Below are 22,296 nucleotides of genomic sequence, written 5' to 3'. Positions count from 1 at the left end.
AGTGCAGTAATTTGCAGCCACAGCTCCTTCTTGTGTACTTTTTTCCTCCTGCCAGATTCATACACTACATGTCTGTAACATTAGACTAGTACTCTTTAAAATCTGACTTTCATCCTGCATTCTGTTAACAATTAAACCACTACATTGTTCAGACTTATATAAGCCAAACTAGACATAAATTAAACAAAAATAAATACGAGGGGAAAAATTTCCCATTAGTTGTGTAACTAAAAATATAATTGCACAATGGCTATTAAAATATTCCACACCTCTTCTGTAGGAGATATCATCTAATATATCACTGCCTTTTTCAGATGCAGGAAGCCAACAAAACTGTGAAGGATGTGGTGTGATTACTCAATAACTTCATTAACTTATTTAGAAACAAATTAGACAATGCAGGATATCACATATCTCAAAAAGGTCTATTTTTCTCACAATGTATAATCTCTTATATTTTATACTAGATATAATAAGAGATTATATAAAATATCATACTTATATAAATATATATATTTATATGTATGTATGTATTATCTAAAATTAAAGATAAAATTATTTGAATAAGTATCAGTTTGATGTCTAGGCTCTTTGTGCCACCAACTCAATATGTAGCATAGATAACAGAGGGCTAACAGTAGAGGGTTGACTGCATTTGCTGACATCCATCACTCTTCCCCCCCAGATAAAAAAAAAAAAAATCCTACAGGAGCTAAAATTTGTTCTTCATTAAGAATATCTTCATTAAAAGCCAGGTCAGTCAGAAGCTACTGCATCATCTGCAGTTGTTCATACCCAGATAGTGTAGTATCATCCTAACCCACGTTAGTGTCCTTGTAATTAGTCCAGTCTTGTAATTTATCTGCAAACTTTTGTTCCTCAGATTCCCTCAGAATTTAATTATGGCTGCTGTCACTCTGCTAACCAACACAAATCTCCTACTAACAAGGTGGCATCTTGGGGCAGGTGCTAGATCTGTTTTGTGGACGGTGCAGGTTACACCCAAAATTTCCAAGCTCAGGTCAGGGAGCTGCCCCACAGCTAGCAGGCGTGCTGCTAGAGGGACAAAATGTATTCGTAAGCCTTCAAAGGCAAAAACTCATCAGGTTCTATATAATAGCCATTTCCTAAATGGTAGTTACACAGCATAATGATCCATGCTGCACCAAAATTAAATGCATACTCAAATACTTCATTTGATTTTCTTTCTTATCTTAAAAGAACATAAAAAAGCAGATATAGGATCCAATGAACCAATGTGCCCTAACAAAGCAGCCTCAGAGTTCTAACGTAGCTGTTTTAAGAATTATCACAGTATTGAATCATCACATTTAAAATGTTATGAACAGCACTAATTATAGAATCAGAACTCGTTTGTTTGGAAGAGACCCTTAAGATCATCAAGTCCAATCAACAGCCTATCACTACCAAGTCATCATTAAACCATGTCCCTCAGCACCACATCTACATGCCTTTAAATCCCATGAGGGATGGGGACTCCACCACTTCCCTGGGCAACTCTTGTCAAGACTTAAGAATCCTTTTGGTGAAGAATTTTTATTCAATGTCCACCATAATCCTCACAGGGTGCAAGTTCAGGCAACTTTCTCTTACTTGGAAGAAGTTACAGCCTCCTTTCAGGAAGTTGCAGAGAGCGATAAGGTCTCCCCCCTCACCCTTCTTTTCTCCAGGCTAAACAAGCTCAGATGCCTCAGCTACTCATAAGACTAGTGCTCTAGATCTCTTACCAGCTTTGTTTCCCTTCTTTGAGCACAGTCTGTCACCTCTGTCTGTCTTTCTTGTATTGAGTGGCCCAAGCAACAGCTTAAAATTAATCATTTGTGGGTTAGGCAATGACCATTCAGTGTTTCCTGGGGAAGAAAAGTCCTCAGCAGCAGTATAATCTAACATCCTGTGAAAATGTGTCCTGCATGCAGCAGCCCTACCTGCTCTCTTCGTGACTATCACAACATACAAATGATGAGGTAGAAGAAGAAGAGTAGCAGCAGCAATGCACACAGTGCCTGCCATCCTCAACAAGCAGGTTGGTGCCTAATGGGTCTAATGGCTGGATCAGACCTTAGACCTCTAGAATATAAGATACGTGTTAGAAGACATTAGAACATATTTCCTATGTTTTCAAGATGGATGTGCATTATCCAAGCTAAAGGCATTTGAGTAATGTGAGAATGAAAATAGCACATTATTATAAGCAAAAAAGTACTATTTTTTTAAGAAATAAGATACAAATTTTAGTGAGCAAGGGGACCCTCAACATAGTTTTAAAGTACTACAGTAAATGTGCCATTAATTTGATCTCTTTCACAAATAGATTATTATCCAACAAGTTAGGATAAAGACTGAATAATGGAATGTAAGGAGGATTAGAGATGGCTCTAAGGAATGCTCCAAAGGGTAGAAGCAGAATATTGTAAACAACAGCAAATACAGTAGTTTGGAACAGTATGGGAAAAGAGGCAAAGCTAAAAGGTCAAATCCTAATTGGGGAAAATATGCAAAGGGTAAGCAGGATAGATTAAATGAGATAATAGATAAAGACAAATTATATCAGGACTCCAGAAGATGCTTTGACTGTTGGGATCAGATGCAGTAATCTTCAACAATGGTGTTGTGTTTCTTCAAGAGAAAAACTAATAAGGTTTGGTGTTATGGGAATAGAAGATATCTCATTAGATCTCTACAAAACAATTACCAAAGAAGGTGAAGGCCAGGAGAAGAATAAAGAAAAGACACAATTCAATTGTATTATAAAATGAAAACTGTAAGACTCAGGTAAAAATGGATGCAGGGGGAAAAAAAACAGGTATATATTTGAAGTCAGAAAAGGTAAAGTGAGACCATCAGTGAAAATAAAGAAAAAACGTAATTGAAAAATACAGAGAAAACATGATGAGAAGACTAGTTTTGAAAATAGACCTGTATGACCACATATTTACTTTTTTTTTTATAGTTTTGTGGGTTTTTTTTTCCTTTCTTTCTTCTGTCTTGGTTTTAAAGCAGCCTGAGAGATTGGTTAAAGAACAAGCATCACTTGCATGATTCATTTTTTGGAGTATTTAACAGGATTTTTTTCACTGTTATCTCAACAATTACCTTCCTGTATTAAAACAAGTCATCATTACCTAACTGATGATGAATTATGTCTCTGCCTGTCTTTCTATTTGTACCAGGAGAAACTCTACTGGTTTTGCCCAGAAAACAATACTATGTCATTAAAGGTTTTACTTACACATGCCCTCCCTCTCCCTCCTCCATTTCATTGGTATGAGTGACATTTTTTTGTGCTGTACTCTGCAAATACACACACTTTTGTACAAACTCGATACATTAACCTTTTCGGCATTCTCTTTAGGATATGCAAGTCTACTGCCTCTTCAGACACATTACAACGTGATTGATTCTGAAAGAATGCTCCTTTGTACTTTTGAATGTTTTAATGACACAGAAATAAATTGAGTTTGGAACTTTCCATCCCTTTTCTTGCTTTTCTCTCTGAGGGGAACAGGTAATATTTTTTTTTTCTCTCAAAATAGAGGTGGGTTAAAAACAAAAGGCAATCATATTTCAACCATTAGTGTTCTCACTGAAATTGCAAAGCATCATACTAAATGTGCCAGCATTCCTTTGACAGACATATAAGAGCATTTGCTCACTACTGTAATGGAAAAAGTTAGTGATTATATATACTAAAGTGATTGAGCCAAGAGCGACTAATGGAGAGAAAAAACCTTGATTAATAACAAGTGTCACCAAAAGAACAGATTGTTTTATGAGGAATGAATCACAAATAATATAGCAATACAGTGTGTCCTTGTCCATTGGCTGAGAAGTGTTAAAAGAAGGAATAAAAAGACAAATGCCTTAAGATCAGTAATAGCTTTGCTAGAAAGATTCTATAACAAATGTCCTTCTCATCTCTTCCAATTCACAGAGTGCAGATGTATCAGAACAGGTATGACACAGCTATGAGTTTCTGGAAATCTCTTCTAGACTAACTATGCTGCTGTTTTCATCATTTGTACTTGATGCATGTGAACTAAGGAGGATGCAGGCTGATTTACCACAACTGCTTTTGTATGGTAAGTTTGCATACAGTTTCTATTAATTAAACACTGTGTTTACATACTTCTGAACAGCAAAATGTACACACACACACACAAATACCTTTGACTAATGTTGATTCAGTTAATACACAGGTCAGGAAAAGCTTTTCATCATTAAAGGCAGCAGAGGTTCAAGTCAGACATAAAATGCCAGACATCTGCATGAGAGCAATGTTCAGTAGCGGAGAAAAGCAGCCAGTGTTTAAATGAATCCTTTACCATGATTCCACAAAAAACTTTCCACTTTTATTTAGACAACCTTCTTGATTCTTCTAAGAGATAAAATGTATTTGTTTAAAAAACAATCAAAAAACCACAACAACATATCTCAGAGCTATTGGTGAGCTATTGGTAATCTCTTGAGGCTGTTAGAAGTGTGGTACCAGAGGAAGCCTGAGAACTGCCCAAAACAGGAAATCACATCCAATCAGCAAAAATCTACACAGCAACTGGCAGAAGACTGCAAGAGATCATGCTGTGAATAGGCTTGCTTGTTATTTAAAGCAAATACTAACAAACAGAGCCTGAGAAAGATTTTTCAGTCAAAGAAAGATCAAAATCAAAACAGTCTAGGGTTTTTGGTTGGTTGGTTTTGGTTCTTAGTCTGTCTCCCATTTGTGCCTAGACACTGTTTCATGCATTCAGTGCACATCCCTCACTTATAAACACATTCACCACAGAAGTTTCCAAATTAGTTTCTCCAAAAGGTTATGGAGCAGATGGGCTGTACACATGTGCACCCACATAGTAGATACTGTGATAGCCACTAGAAGTGGCTTCACCAGCAACAGGTTGTAATGGAAAAATCACCTGTGCAGCTACAGCATGCAGTTGGAGATATGGACTAAATCAAACCATTCCATTTTTTAATCAATTTTATTCTTGTTAGAGTGCTTACACAAAATCATCATAGCAAGAAAGACTGATGCATGTTTATAATCTTCTCAGGGGAATGAACATACCTGCTTTTTTTAAGAACTAAAATCCTAGCCTCTTTAGCAATAACAACAACCCCTGAACTAAACAAGATTTGTTCCTCTGCAACAAATTGTTTCAGATGCAGTCTGAGAAATCTATTTGTTGAAAACAAGAAAAAATTTCAGTGCATACAGATAATTAGGCCAACTTCACTAGCTGATACTGTTATCAAAGCACCATTTGCAAACCAATGCCTCCACATCTCTTGTTTGGACAAAGCTGATTTACCTATTGAGAACACAAGAAACAGCTGAAGTTAATGATGGAACACTAAAGAAGTTGGTAAACAGACTGGAAATGGTGTATTTCTGATGTGACAGGCTTTGCCTCTGCAGAGTGCTTGGATATTCTGGCTCCGAATCAGCAGAACACTTAAGTAAGTGTCTTAATAGGATAATTATACCAGTAAGTATAAAAGTAATTCCATTGATTTTAGTGGTGTGACTCAAATCTAAGTGCATGCATACTTGAGGTATTTTTCTGCATAGTGACCTTTAGCATCCATCTCAATAGGTAGGAATGCTTAATTCTACATTTGTAGCTATTCCTGACCTCCAACTGAAGCTTTATAATCCACGTCTATCTCCATATTTTATTTTGAAAACAAGGTAATAGGCTTCCCTTCGCTATTGTTTAAAACTGAGCTTCTTGCTGCTGCAATAAAACAGAGCAATAGGCTCAATGGAATAGAAATAGGCAAAATCCATACTGATGACACTGTATTATTAATAAACTACCTACTGTGAATTTTTCATGAATTATTAAAGCAAATAAATGCTATTTTAAAGTGTTATAGATACTAGATAATTTATAAATATAGAATCATTGAATTATAATTCAATCTTTATCCCTGATCTCTCTTTCTGTATTTCCAAGTGGCTTTTTAAATGTCCATGCAGTATTATTTGGTATAGTTGTTTATATATGAAGTTGAATGCTCCTAGTTCAGTGAAGTGTTAGTGTTGTCAAACTCGTTAGATACCTGCTGTACCACTAGTACCATTAAAAGGATAGTTGCTTATTCTGTTAAAAAGTGTGCCAATGAGGCACACTTTTTAACAGGACACACACACATGCCCTTCTACACTAATACTTTGAGTTATTCCTGTCTCTCTCTCCTGGATGTGTAATTGTATTTTAAAGAGATTGAGAGAGGAAAAGACAGGGAAAATGGGAAGGTGTATATTAGATACTCAGACAACTTTAACTGGCAAGTAACCTCTCTTCTGCAAGTTCACTTTTGCAGTTTAACTGCTGACAGCTCCCAGCAGTTCTGCCATCAGATTTCTGGCAGATCTCAAAGAGCTCTGAGCAAGCAGGAGCTGCAGATACGCCATGCCTAAGGCTAATACGGGGATTGCAGAGCACTGAGCTAAGGTATGGCTCAGTATCCAGCCTGCTGACACCTGGGTGCTGCTGCCTGAACTCTGGTAAATGGCACTAAGACAGTTTTCAAATTCTGCATTCCTACTTACAGATCAAATCTGTAAATACACAGAGAGCCACTGGAGAAACGTGCAGAAACTGCTGATTTTATACATTCCACCAATGGAAATTAAGAGCTGGATGACTGCAATGAGTCTATATCTCTGCAGCTGTGGGAGTCCTCCTGGCACTAGGGATACAACATAACACAGATAAGCTCCAAGGAGGTTTCTGAAAAAGTCAGGGAAAGTAACCTCCTAACAAATCTGGGTTTTGCTGAGGTCTTGGACCTAAGCTTCCTTAAACTACAGGTAAGAAGCCACCCTGCTAAAACAGTGTTGATATATCCAGTACTACTATCCTGATGGGGATTTCACTTTGTGGTGGTTTGGGGTATTTTTGATTGTTTGGTTGTGGTTTTTTTTTTACTTTTTTTTTTTAATTGAAAATAACATCTAAGATCTTCTAAAATGAAGGAAAAGAAAATACAAGAATAAGCTCTCAGTGCATTGGAATAATAACACTTTTATTCTGGCAAAGGCAATTTTTTCTCTCTTTTGCCTGCTGTGTTTCAGATGCAAATCAAAACAAATCTGTAATAATTAAGAGCTTTTGGTTTGTCTTCATACAGTTATTTTCCTTACTTGCCACCTTTTATTTCTTCAGCTGAGCTTAACATGTACCACAAAGGATGGTACCACCAAGACAGCATTGTTACCACTGTTCATGTTTTCCCACCTACGTAAGTCCTGACTTGCAGCACGTACTCTTTTCTTTCAAGTACTGAGCTATTCGGGTTAAAAGTGTATAAATAATACTTTGACAACTGTAATTTTAAGATTTAGAAGAATGTCTACCAGGGATTAGGATGAGATCAGTCTACTTATACCATTTCATCTAAATCTCTGGAGGCAGATCTTTAGTGTACTAAGACACTTGAATAGGTAACAATTAGTATCCAAGAAATTCTCCTAACATTTTTTTTCTGGGAATGGGAGGAAAAAGAGTTACAAATAGAGGTTACTGCAACAAAAGAGAGATGCTTGGATTATTTTTTTCCTGTGTTTTCATCTTATCTGTTTTTAAAAAGAAAAGCACTCTTACATGTAGCATTGAGGGAAGTTGAAATTGGAAAGCAGTATTTTAGTAATCTCATGCTGTTGAGGAACAAGGAAATGCTGTGCTCCTCTGTCTCACTGCCCCATCTCTAGAATGCAATGAGGCTCAGATACATGTACAAATATGCATGGCAGTTTCAGCAAAAGATCTTGAAACTACCATTTTGCTGCAAGCCTCTGGTAGGATTTCGCCACAGTAAGAGGCACTATTGAACCCTTGTGCCTATAAAATGATTTGAGTTCATCCAGCACCTTGGTATTTCTAGCTTTACTGTTCACTAATAGCCTAAAAAGCACAATTCAGTGCTGATTTCCTCCAAGCAAGGCAGCAAAATGCTGAACCCAAATAACGTTCAAACAGTCTGAGAATTACTATATGAAGTCCCAGGCCTCCCTTGTGCAAGAAAGCATTAACAGTCAAAAGATAAAAAGAACAGCATATGACAACTTTTGTGGAAGTGCAACTGAAACAAGTCAGGCAGAAGATACATTGTTAACCATTTGTTGTCTTTTTGATGCTAGAAAAATACATCACAATGTAGTGACACAATCCTCCTAATGCTAGCAAAAGCATATACTATTCTATTTACAGATAGCGTAACAGTGATCAGCTTTATTTACCCCAGAATATGTTTTATCTGTAAAATTATGGTCTATGGGCAAAACCACACACAATATATTAACAGTGTAAGTATCACTGGTCTTCAGTCAGCATTGTTCTTTTTAATTTTTCATTTTATCTTTCCTGTTACCAATTCATCAATTTATAGAAGATGTTGAAAGAAATATAATACATCTCCACCACATATGTTCTTTTGTCAGGCTAAACTCAGGCAGATGATTAAACTAAGTTAATACATCAGTGATTTGTAAAATGGGACTTTAAAGATTGGAAAATAATTTGAATAACATAATACATTAATCTCCAAGGACAGAACTCTGGGATATTGCAACTGTCTCTATTGTGAATTACAGAGAAATTGCATTGCTGGAATTCTACAGCAGCTTCTAGTTTTTTATTTTATGTACATAATTAAAGAAGTAATGACTTTTCACTGCTTCATATTTCATGTTTTCTCTAAGAAATGCTTCAATTCTGCTTCAAAAAAAGTGTTTCAAGCAGAAACCAGAAGAGAATAGGAAATCATGACTGAAATGGTAGCATACATATACGTGTGATTTACAGTACCAGACAATGTGTAAAATGTCATCTTTGTATCGTGCCATTGATATCAAAAGCAGTTTCTGTGTCATAAAAGAATAAAGTGTACTATTGTCTATTTTGCTATCTCTGTAACTTATACTGTCTCTGTAAATGTATCTTGAAATTGCTAGGAAATATATCACTAATGCATTTTTAGCCTGTGAAAATTGGAATGAGATTCTAGTGAGACAAGTTAATGACATAAGCCTAATTTGCCAAGCACTTTCTGACAATGGATTATTCAGTAGTTCCTACCTTACATTAAGTCATCTTGGCTAAGACTAGTAAATATAGAGTGAAAGTTTTCCATTCATATACAGAACACAGTATACAATTTAAACAAACAGTTCATGGAGTTACAGGATAGGAAGAAAGAAATTTTTAAAACCCAACAAAACTCAACAGAAAAAGCCTGTCAAAGACAGCCAAGGCTTGTCTATTTGATGTTTGAATAGTTGGCTGTTCCTCCTCATCTGTCATTTACAGTCAGTGGGTCTAGCCTTTCAACAGCGCAAGCTGGATTGAACATTGAACACAATCATTCTAAATAAGAAAGTCTTTGTACCTAGGCAAGGTGTATACTGATGCTAGAATGCTGATTTTATTCTTACAAGAGTCAATGAACCGATATTTCAACTCGAGTTACTGTCTTTGTTTCCTTTTCATTATTCAGATACTTTCAAAATTTAGATCAAGTTAATAAAAAGTTCAAGGCAGATTAGAGCCCTGATTGTACCAAAGCTTAACCTCAAAAAGTGGACTCCAGAGCTGTGAATCTGCACCCAGTGAGCATATTCTGAAAGAAGTTTATTGATATCACAGGATGTCCACAAAAGAACCAACAACTAATCAATCAGTAAAATCAGGACCCAGCAAAGAAATGGCTAGATTCCACTGTCATAGCATAGCTGTCACCCTTTTTCACATCAGTGTAAAGTTTCCTAGGACTAAATGCTCACTGAGTTCTAACTTTAGGACCTTATTGCCATGCATTATTAATGTCTGTAAATTGCTCTCACAAAAAGTGAGAGTGAAAAGGACAATATTGTTGCAAAGTACCTTTCACTGATTGCCTGGAGATTCCCAGCAGTCAGTCTCCTATTTCACTACAGCAACATTAACAGAGAATCTTTGATACGAGAATGAGTAGAAACAAATGTTTAAGATCCTCCGAGCAAGCCATTCACTGCATGCAGGAGAAGCCTCAAGCATTTAAAATGGTACTCTACCCAAAATAGAAACTGCAAAGCATGCCCTATCTTTCATAGTTTGTGAATCCAAATACATCTTGAAAAACATGAGCACCCCAAAGACGCATTATACAAATCATTCAGGAAATCACTTGAAGGCCTGTAATATTATCAAGACGTGGCAATGGCTAGGAGCCACGTGTTGACATATACTGCATCTGCTTAAGGACTTCATTGCAGAACTCTTCCCTGATTGTACAAGCTAACAGGAACTTACAAAATAGCAACATAAGAGATGCTTTATGAGAGTGATATCTAATCACATACCTACTACACTTAATAACACAGATAAATCAAAGTCTTTCATCCATAGCATAAGGTTTGTAACTATTCAATAAGAACAAAAAGCTGTCCCACAAGCAATACAGATGTTTTTCTGTGTTTACAGTTGAAACTGTGAATATAACAAACCGTAAAGCACAATGCCTGCCAACCACTCATACAATAATGGGTTTTGGTTTTAAGCACAAGAGCCATAACCTGAAAGTACTGCTCCAAAACTGAGCTACTGGTTTTGATACCAAATTTCAGTATCCTATAAAGAAACAGGATGTATGTACTGTGAGGAAAAGGGAGATGTTCAAAGCACTCAGGAAAGAAGACAATCTGATATTCTAAGTAGAGCTCTAGGACAATTCTCCGCATTCATAAACTTCCTATGTGCATTTTCACTGTTTAAAAGATGCGGGTTCTGACCGAAACACCTCTCCACACTTGGCACACTTATTAGCTGTCTTTCTATTGTATAATCTTTTGGAAAGGCTTACAAAATGGCCTTCCCCTTAGGGCATTTTACAAATCCCATTTTTTTCCTGCAAACCCATGTTTTTACTTTAGAGTATTGGGAAGACAATTTTCTTTGCAAACTCTTCCTGTTAATGCCAATTTTTGGTCTGAAAAAGCCCCACTGACAGTCAACAGCCTAAAAATTATTGAAGGATGCAGAAACACAGATATCCCACTCATACATACACATTACTGTAACCATATAAGCCTTATTTTCCTTAGAAACCGTACCAAAACCAACTGGTTTTAGTATCAGTAGGGGTCCCAATTAAACTGCATACCTAGTTAGCACATTACTCATTTTAGGTTCCAATTCAGTGTAAAAGGGTTTTTTTTAATGTCATCCACACTCATCACAATGAGGCAATTATGCTTATAAGATGCTAATAATTCCTAAGTTTATCTGTTTTAAGTTGTTAATGTACCTCAGTAGTGGGGTTTTGAAGAATCAGGAATCTTTAAGTGAAAAACTGAACTTTTTAAATGAGAAAAAATCAGAGAATTTTTAAAGCATTCAATTTGAGATATCTATCTATCAAAAGAGTAGCTTTGAAATGCAATTATAAGGCACTGAAAAAAGTTGAAGAGCTACAGACAAATCATGTGTTTTTTTCAAATCCTATTAGAGTAGTTAATTTTTATTTGTTTTTAATGGACCCTGTTGGTACCTAATTCTATGTAAGCACCTCATCTTGCTTCCATAGGCAATGCTATGAAGTTGTTTTTTTTTAATTAAATTATACAAATGTTGTTTTATCAACTTTTCCAGTCTCAGAGGCAATACATTGAGATCTGAATGGAGTATTCAGTCGAATTCTTAAGATAAATGTCAGTTAGCATAGTTTCTTCGACTGGCCCTGGGCAGCCTGATCTAGCTAGAGGTATCCCTGCTGACCACAAGGGGGTTGGGCAAGATGACCTTTGAGGGTACCTTTGACCCTGATGCAATCTATGAATCTGTGAAATGTTCCCAGCTTTTAGCAGAAATGATGCCCTAGATGGGTAAGACAGGGGACAGCTGAGCTGTAAACCACAGTTACATTAAGACATTACACAGAAACCATGAAGTTATTTGTCATGTCTCAAGGAATCACATAGCATATCCAACCATCACCAGCTGTAAAAGTAGTTTCTGACAGCAATTCTAGAAAACATTTTTGGAGTGTTTGTAACAGTTAGTTATCAAGTCTGGATCTGTAGGTACAACTCTTCCACAGCAAAACACCTGCTTTGAAAACTCACTTAATAAACCTGCTTTTACTTATTGCTGACAAATACCACCAGCTATCTTTATGCAGCAAGAGAAGCAAAATTACAAAGAGCATTCTTGAGAGAGATGCTAGATACAATGCACACTTAACAGTCCCAACCCAAATATCTTATACTGTACATTGAAAAGGTGAGAAGGCAACAAGCTTTCTAGCCTGCTGGGTTTTATATGAGGATATGAGAGGGTTGAGGTTAAAGGACATTTAAGAGTCACTGCACCTGATCTACATCAGCTAATATTAGTTTGAACCTGACTCTTGGAAGAAGTCTGAGAATGTAGAAAAAAAAGAGTAAACAGGAAAAATAAGAACTAAGACACCAATATTCTCACCTCAGCAGTGACTACAGAGGGGTTTAGTGGCAGACTATGCTTTTCCAACTCAAAAGAGGCTCATATTTTTCAAACAATGTCTGCCTTACATGTTTATCCCATCAAAGCCAAATCACCACAATGCTAAGTGACATAGCAGAAAGCAATTCCAGGTATTTTAGAAAGATCTGCTGTCAACAAAAAAAGACAGCATAGCTCTCAGCACTGTAATGGATTAAGTCTTTTAATACAGTACCCAACGTTGCATTATGCATGTATGGAGAATGTAAAACTAGACTGACCCAAACCTGCATTTTAAATAACTTCAGAGACATTAATTACGCTCTTAAGTTCACCATCAAGATGTCAGACAATCTTCTGAAGGACTCCAATGTACAAAAAAGCACATTTAGCAATTCCAGAGCTCCTATTCCTATCATTCAGTTGTATTCTGTGGCTTTGTCATCAGTAACTCTTTTAAACACAAAGAACCAAACTCTCAGTGTATGCAAGAACACAACAGTAATTACAGATCCCTTAGAATTAAGATGCTTAACATGAACACAGTTAGTGCTCAGCAAGTAATTTTTTAATGTCATTGATCCTGAATTTTTTTTTTAAAGCTACTTTCTGTTTCTTTGACAGATGTGCTATGCTGCATTTCATTACTTTCACTTCTTACCTCGTTCTTCTTTTGTTTTAGATAAGTGATGAGGCTTTCGGAGAAGATTAAGCACTGGCAGGCAAAGCAATGGCCCAAACACAGTTTTAATTGGAACCTCAAATCCTGTGGAAAAAAATAAGAAATTAAACCATTAATAATTTAGTTTTAGTAGCAAATGAAGTGAGTTCATGTATCCTGATTTACGCAGCCTTTACCATATTTTTTCATAACCTGATTTCAACAGGTATACAATCTATTAGATCATGTTAAATACAATTATTAGCACAAAACATCAGTGAATTATGCATAGCTGCTCATAAATGTTAGCGCCAGTACTCCTCATCTAGTGAAGTCCAGTGATTACTGGTAATAAAATCAGAATTTACTTGATTAAGCCTTAAATACAAAAAAGCTTTCTTCTGCCAAACCTAAAAGTCTTCTCATTGCTGCATAACATTCACAGTATTGTATTCTTACACTGCTGCAGCATACTCTCTGGCCTGCAATCACTTGATAGACTACAACCATTATATAGCAATACGCCTCAAATGCAACGAAGACATAATGCTAAACAATTCAGGTTTCAAGACAAAGGATAGAGAAAGAAATTTCATTTCTCTTGAGATTGGCAAAGGCTCTAAACACAAATACCACCATAAAATAAAACCATAAAAGCAATTTTTTGGAGAGTCAGAGGTCATATGTTGTAGTATTGGGCAAGCGGCAACCAGATAACCAATAAAAGAACTCGGTGTATGAGCAATTTGCTTATTTCTCAGAATAAGAAATCTTTGCATGAGGAATTTTTATGCAAATATACAGTGCAAAAAATTCCAGATACATCACCAAATAGCTCTAATTTATTTTTTTCATGGGAATTTCAATTTGTATTTCAAAGGGCTATAGTGCCAGATTCTTATAGACAGTAAATAGTATTAGGACAATTATTTCAATGGACCAGCAGTTAACTTCTACAAGTGACTAATCTGATCAACTAAGATGAAATTTTCCATGTTCTCAAAGCTGTGTTGAGGAGGAGACTCTGTTACTTTTTCTTTCTTCACTGCTATTGTGCAGCAAATATATGTATGTTTAATACGGGATTACAATCAAATTTATGTACCATGACCTCAGTCACATTAGGCTGCTGAAATTCAATAGACATTTTGTAGTAGGCAACTAGTTATCAGTAAAGTGTGTTCAATTACGTGTATTGCTGTTACTTAATGCAGCAAATATATCTGAAGCCCATGCAGAAGGTGGCATTTGGAACTGCTAGAAGACTATTTGCAGAATTTCTTTTCATAATGATAGTTTGCATGGGTAGTGAATTTATTTGTTATCATTTGTTAATCGAGGGCTGCAATATACTATGGGAACTTTGAAGGCTGATGTTCAGGACAAGACTGGGAGGCATTATTTTTTTACTACAGCTTCCTTTCTGGAGAACGAATTTGCTGACATGTTTCTCTAAATATCAGAAGCATTTATTAGGATGAAGATATAATTTCTGGTCAAAGTGAGGACAAAATAGAAATGGAAAACCTAAGTTCAAGCCTCTAGTCTGGTCACTGTTGAGAAACCTTAAAATCTTTTCCTGAAGAACATCTTCATCTCTGAATTCCATTTATCATTTAATTCACATAACTGCAAGCACCAGGAAATCCTTGTTCTTGCATCTGATTATCTAGTCTATAGTTTCCTTTCATGAATTAATGAACTAAGGGCACAACAATGTGTATATTATTGCCTGCTGTGCAAAGGCTCTGAGAAGACCTTATTGTGGTCTTCCAGTATCTGAAAGGGCCTAGAGAAAATCTGGTGATGGACTTTTTAGGATGTCAGGTAGTGACAGGACTAGGGGGAATGGCGCAAAACTAGAAGTGGGTCCTGAGCAACCTGATCTAGTGTGAGATGTCCCTGTCCATGGCAGGGGGTTGGAATAGATGATCACTGAGGTCTCTTCCAACCCTGACAATTCTGTGATTCTGTGACTCTCTATAGATACTAGATGAAAGCTGGCATGGGTACTGGCAATGAATTTTAATATGTACAATGAATTTTAATATGTACAGAGCTGGAAACAAAGCAGAGGCAGCCTACACTGTCAGATTCAAAGCAAAAATCCTAACACCCAGATAATGGCATATTTGTGGATTTCCAATGTACCATAAAAATGAAGGAATTGATGCTCAGCACTGGCAATTCAGCCTTAGAAAATTTTAGAGGTTTATAACACCAGTTTTTCTCCTGAAATTCAGAAATGAGCTTGAGGGAAAAACAGGCTATTTCTTTCAGAAAACAATTTGTTGTCCAAATATCACTCTTTCACTTACTTCTCTATCAATAAATAATTGTAAATGCAACTACTGGACTTCTATGTATACATTTCCAAAATGTCTTGCAAGCTCTCCAAGCATCACTGCTCCTTTCAGCACAAAGAAACACTGAAGTCAGTCATTCAATACACAGCCATTCAAAGACATTACTGAAGTTTCACAGGAGGCAATTTCAGAGCCTGGACATCTAAATGAGACCCAGATACTAAGTACCTATCTAATTTAAAATATATATATATATATATATATTTGCCTATGGAGCTATAAAAACAACAAATACAAAAACAACAACCATAATAGCCATCATTATAGTTTTGTAGCAAAGCCTGCCAGAAACAAAAAGGACAATATCTTATCCTGAGCAGTAAAAGCAGGACAGAAGAGCTGTTAGACCCCCTCTGGAAATACATGAACCCTTGGGGCACTCCAGTTTTGTGCTATATATAAGAAACAAGAACATTGTGGTTGGGATACAATAGAACAATAATAATAAAATATTTTAAAAGTTGTTGAATTTCTTGACTATAAGTACACTAGTTGATGCTATAGGCATAGAAAATTCAATGAAGTGTTGATGTACAGAGTAAAACTAAATAACAATATTCTCACAATGGTTTTCAAATTAATGTCATAACATTTTAAGAGAGGGGAACAAATTCTATCTCACTAACAAACCAAATATTTCTTTGGAGAGTAACCACATTGCTTGATTTATTGCAAAGCTGTTCTTCACTGCTTTAGCAGTCCAGCAAAAGTTTCAGCATTTGGAAGAAGACCACACCTCACCAAACTGCAATTTACTATGATATCAAATGGTGAATTTTACCATGGTGAATATGTGCTTGGAGTGGAACAAGAAATGACAGCATCTCCTGTTTGTGCAAGAATATACTTGAAAGAAAGAGTATGTGAGAACTTGACGTGTCCTTGGGGTATGATTAAAAGCTCACGAAATAAAATAATTCAAAAAAAGACAGCTCTGACTTTAACCACCACTGGGGACAAAAGCTCTTTCACAGAAGACATGTCAGTCACTCACAGGTATAACTGAAATCGTACAGAGGGCATATATTAAAGCTTGGTGGTTTCAATGCAAATGCCAAACGAGAGAGGCCCTGTAGGTGACATTAAAATGCCAAAAGGTTTAACTAGAGTTTCATTTTTCATTGATAACTTTTTATCTCTATTTGATTTTTTACTGTTTTATTGATAACTTTTTATAGAATTATTACAATTCAGGAGGGGAAAAAAAAAGAACAACAAAAAAACCCCGACAAACAACAGAAAGAAGAAAGATAATCCCAGAGGAGAGATTAAAAAACATGTAGAATGTGATTCTTTAGTCAGAAGAAGAAATCTTCTCCCTCAGGCTGTTTTCTATGGAATGCCACATCTGGGCCATACTAACTCAGTTCTGTAGCAAAGGTCTCAGTTTATTGAAAGCTAATGAGATTTGTAACCTAGACTATTTTATGTTCTACGTAATGCTGTCTTTAAAGCTGGTGTATTTCATTAAAGTTATTCTCTCCTAACCTTCAAAGTCTGTTCCACTTTTGTGAATTCCATTGATTTCTTTTCTGACAGTGCTACAATTATCCATCTACAGAGACACAAAACTAGATGTAACTTGTATTATAACGTATGTGTGTAAACACATAAATGCATCATCCAAACACATTTTCAACAATTTCTTTTTAAAGAAAAGATAATGAGATTGACACAAGTGTGAGACCATAATAGTTGGAATGTGAAGCATCTCTTTCTGTGAACAGCAGAACAGATTAAGTCTGCTTCATATTCTACTTTTTAGTTCTGTGCGGGTGCTTTGGCACCCAAGTGGTTCCAGACTGAAGAGAAAATTTTCCAACTGCAACACTGATCATGTTTCTCTCCTGTGTGCAATAGACAGTGTCTAATACAAAGCATACTCACACTACAGCTTCAATGGGAGCATACATAAAAGCTCAGCCACAGAACCCTTGACTGTTGACAACTAACTACTTTGAGGACTGCCAGTTTGGAGGAACTAACTGCTTTGAGGCCTCTGTCTCTCTGTGAAATGTGTTTCAAAATAGTATCAAAAGTTATCAGGGGAAAAACAGATAGATGAAAGGCATAAACCATGTTTCCTTAGAAAAAAAAAAAAGGCACACATATATTGCATCTTGGACTTTTTGACTAGAATGAATGCAGTAAAAGACCAATCAGAAAACTGCATTAAAAACATCTTCTTTGAGTGTGCTTATTTGTGAGAGTGAAGTCCTAATCCACATGAAGTTAAAAGAAGTTTAGATATTAACTTTAGCAGAGCTTTGCTCGCAGTTAAGAGTTGTGCTTTGGTCTTATACACCTAAATAGTTGGATAATAGCATTGCAGCAGCTTTTAGACACAGACATTCATACTCTTCTGAAAAAAAAAATCCCACTTTTTAGAGACTCCTCCCTGTTTGTAATGAAATTGCTGAGGGCAAGAAAGGGACTTACTTTCCTTTTGGAGGAGAGGTCTGAAGTCAAGATTATTGGTGTGCTTGTTAATGCAAATACACATTAGGTTACCAATATTGAGATACGATGAGGAGATCACTCTTGCTGCTTCTCAATGGTAATTGTGTAATAAGGCTTAAATTTGAATCAAAGGTCCCAGAGGCTCTACCTTATTATTAAAAACGTCATCTCCACGTATAACAAATTTTATAAGAGAACGCTCAACACTATTTATTCTCAGGGATATTTACTTTTTCTACAAGCCAACTTCTAGCTTCCATTTAGCAGCTATTCGATTGCTTTTGTGGTTGAATCTTTTAAACAAATACAAAAGAAACCAGATTTGTTGCCTGCTTCCTTTTGTATGTTTGCATCTTTTGAAATGAGCTTTAACAGTGCTTTTGTATTAGTAACAAGCCCATTAGTAACAGACTAAAGTGATTAGGAGATAGGTTTTTTTGTCTATCAAGCGTGGATGTCAGCTGAGACTGTACATAGCAGTTCAAATTACATTCTGTAGCGTGGAGAGTGTCATAATTTTGACAAGCCTAAATATGCTTGGCTTCCTGACAGAAATGAAAATTCCAAATGCTAGCTTTCTCCAGCTGAGGAAAGGTGTTTACAGACAAGAAATTTAACACTAATGAAGCCATTAAAGCTCCGAAACCAATTTTCTAACCAACAATTCTGGATTTGCTACACTGTCTTCTCTCACATCCTTTCTTGAAAGACCAATTTGTTCTGAAATCTTCTACATCCTGTTTAGCCCATAATAGGTCTTCAAACAGCTTAAAACACATTTTCTTTGTCCTTAAGGACAAAGTCCTTAGTGCCATGCTATTGAGATTTCCTATTGAATTTCCAGACTAGGTCAAAACCAGTTTCCGTAACCCTCACAGCAGTCTCCAAATTCTGAATACTTATTCCTGAGCAAACACAGGGATTAGTTTTTGAACACCAGTCTTTCTAGCGTATTAAAGGCTGACAGCCTGCTTCATGACTTTCTCATTACTGCAGAAAAAGTGATCTTCCTTTTCCTTTCTATTTGCTTATATTCTTCTACCTTAGAAGTAGTTAGATCTTATTATTACCAATAAATAAACTGCCTTCAGTAAAAAAAAAACTTAATTCAAATTTTGCTCAGAAAAATAAACTTCCAACAAATAAATGGATTTCATTAGTTAGTTATCCCATTCTCTCCATTATTTGCTATTAGGACGATCTAAGGGCACAGTTACGCTAGGGCCTACCCAAAAGGTCTCAGCAATACCATGTAATTACTTAGTTAAGCTTCTAATTCATTTGTTGTTAGTTTTGTTCCTTTGAAATTTCCTCATTAAGTTATTGCAGGGAGTTGTGTTTGCACAGCAAAAGAGAAAACGCAAGCTCTATTGCATTCTTTTAATCCCCCTTTTATCTTTAAACTAGCTAATTAACATATTAATTAAGTAGATACAGTATTCACAATCCTACAATTAGCTGTGGGGACCACATTCTACTGATTTAGTGTAACATCATTTGTACTTACATCACAGTAACATCTTCACTTATCTTTGCTTCAGTATGTCAAGCATTTTAAAAACAACTACTGTTGTAACTTATCCTGTTAAGGGTAAGTAGCCCAGTGAACTTTTTCACACTTCACCAAAACTTTCCAGTCCTAACCAATAAATGCACAAAGCTTATTAATTAGATGAGAAATGGAACTCTATTGATTTCACATATGAAAAAGGTTAGTTCTTTTCTATTTTTACCATCGAATCTTCTCTTTGGTGTTTCCAGACTCAGCAGCTTTTCTTGCCAACTTCCAAAATTCCACTCGAAGTAAAATGAATATACACTAGGAGAAACTCTGCAAAAACCTAAATGAGCAAAAGCATTTCCTACTACGACGGTAGTCAAGACCTATGTTTTCACAAGAATTGAAGGGGACAAATATTTATAGCACAAATCTGAAAGCCTGAACACAAAATGCATATCTAAACAACTCGATACTAACTTCAGGAAGGATATTGCAAGACTGAAGAGTATGTAGGTGACCACAGAGCGCTTTAACACCACACTTGTTCCTGACAGTTGCCAGAACAAAGAAGTCCTGTTTCTGTAGGGCATTGCTAAGCATCAGCCCAGGCTGTGGTGCCCCTTCTCTCCCCTGTGCTATAACTCTCCTCAGGCCTTTTGGACTTGGGCAAAAGTCCAAAGCAATTTCAAAAATGAAACCATAAATTACAGGTTGTTCACTTGACGTATTTCTATCTTTGCAATGGCTGTCATGGTTTTTAAAGAGCTGACAGAACCAACTGGAGAGAAATGCAGAATTGTATTTGAAAGGAAAGATACAGAGAAAAATTACAGGGCATATACTAGATAGCAACCCCCTTGAGCTTTCCCCCAGTCAAAACTAACCTACAGCCCTCGGTGCTCCAATGCTCCCCTCACAGCGCCTCTGCCGCCCATAGGCCCAAAGCAAGCCTGTGCAGGCCCCAAGCAGGCCCGCTCCTCACGTGTTTACCCTGATAACCTGCTCCTGTCACACGCGGCAGGCAGGCAGGAGGGGAGGGAAAGGAGAGCAACTTAGCCTCACAACCAGTGTAGAGAGAGAATTATGGGATTGAATAACAGTTTTACACTTTCCTGTCTCCACCCCTGCTCTCCTCTAGTCCCTAGAGGGTTTTTAACCCTATAGTTTCCAACCTACCACACTGGCTTATTAGCAAGTGTTTATCACACAGTATCACAGTATCACCAAGGCTGGAAGAGACCTCACAGATCATCAAGTCCAACCCTTTACCACAGAGCTCAAGGCCAGACCATGGCACCAAGTGCCACGTCCAATCCTGCCTTGAACAGCCCCAGGGACGGTGACTCCACCACCTCCCCGGGCAGCCCATTCCAGTGTCCAATGACTCTCTCAGTGAAGAACTTTCTCCTCACCTCCAGCCTAAATCTCCCCTGGCGCAGCCTGAGGCTGTGTCCTCTCGTTCTGGTGCTGGCCACTTGAGAGAAAAGAGCAACCTCCTCCTGGCCACAACCACCCCTCAGGTAGTTGTAGACAGCAATAAGGTCACCCCTGAGCCTCCTCTTCTCCAGGCTAACCAATCCCAGCTCCCTCAGCCTCTCCTCGTAGGGCTGTGCTCAAGGCCTCTGCCCAGCCTCGTCGCCCTTCTCTGGACACGCTCAAGCATCTCAACGTCCCTCCTAAACTGGGGGGCCCAGAACTGAACACAGGACTCAAGGTGTGGTCTAACCAGTGCAGAGTACAGGGTTTATGAAGTCACATATACAAGACAACAGCATTTCAAGCTGACCTTTTAAGAATGTACACACAGACATTATCACTTTGTGTTTCAGAAAGTTAGCAGACCTGGACATTTTTCATTCAGTTTCATATAGACATTGATGTGTTAGGTGATTTACAGTGTGTGTGCTTTGCATTTGTTTCCGACATCTCTGACTAGGAGATATTTTTGAATTTGTGATCTAAAGATTTTTTTTTTTTTGATGATATAATTATGAGCTAGAGGCTGAATTTTTAGAAGTGAATTTGGTGCTAGATTTGCAATTCAAAGAAGTTACTTAAATTAACAAAAATGCCCTAAAAGAACAGCTGTCTACCTGACTGATCCAAGAAAATGAACACTGAAAATAAACAGCTGCCCTGTAGAAGACTATGTGATAAAACTAATCACCCTTTGCATAATGTATTTATTTTCCCCTGTGCTTATTACAAACTTGGTGAACTTTCAAAGCTATAAATATTTAAATGTATCAGACATTCCAGGCATGTGAGTTCAAATAAAAGTTAGATTTCAGTAGCCTGACACCAGCAAATCTATCTCTCTTAAAGAAATAAGTTTGGATCATTATATAACATCCCAAAGCATTTTGCTTTATTATACCAACAAACCCTGTTTCAAAGGACATTTCTGGTGAAATCTGAATGCTCTCCGAACAACACAAGGCTCAGTGTCTGGTGTGCTAGTTTGAAGCAGGCTAGAATGTTTTGTTGAGAAGAACTAGATCATAGGCTGTGAAAGGAAAACAATGCTGATGTCTGCTTCCCTCAGAGTCTTGCTGAACAAGAAGAAAGTAAACATTAGATAACACTCTCGCCATTTTGTCTGCACTCTCGGCCTGGGCACTGACTGAGCTACATCTCCCTAACCTCACCTGCCGCTCACTTTTCCTTCTTAACCTCTTGCCTGAACTTCTATTCTTCCTTAGGACTGGGGTAAGGTTGAGAGAGGCAGGGGGAAGGTACAGGGGTGGTTGAGAGCCCCTCCTGGGGACTCAGGTTTCTGGGAGGGGAGTTGTGCTTCTGTATTACTTTTACCTTGTATATTTC

The 22,296-nt window shown here is 37.0% G+C and overlaps 1 protein-coding gene across 14 annotated transcripts in view; it reads right to left on the bottom strand.

Annotated features, from left to right (window-relative positions):
- TENM1 (teneurin transmembrane protein 1) overlaps positions 1–22,296 on the bottom strand; it is a 926,028-nt gene that overhangs the window by 504,000 nt on the left and 399,732 nt on the right. For all 14 annotated transcript variants that reach the window (XM_064159463.1, XM_064159467.1, XM_064159461.1 and 11 more), the window contains one exon: positions 13,147–13,251. The gene's annotated coding sequence lies outside the window, so the exon portion shown is untranslated. The remainder of the gene's footprint in view (positions 1–13,146; positions 13,252–22,296) is intronic.

Source organism: Pogoniulus pusillus, chromosome 19 (genome assembly GCF_015220805.1).
Source record: "Pogoniulus pusillus isolate bPogPus1 chromosome 19, bPogPus1.pri, whole genome shotgun sequence".
Taxonomy (NCBI): Eukaryota; Metazoa; Chordata; class Aves; order Piciformes; family Lybiidae; genus Pogoniulus; species Pogoniulus pusillus.
The sequence above is the reverse complement of the archived record's forward strand: the minus strand, read 5'-3'. Positions and strand labels throughout refer to the sequence as shown.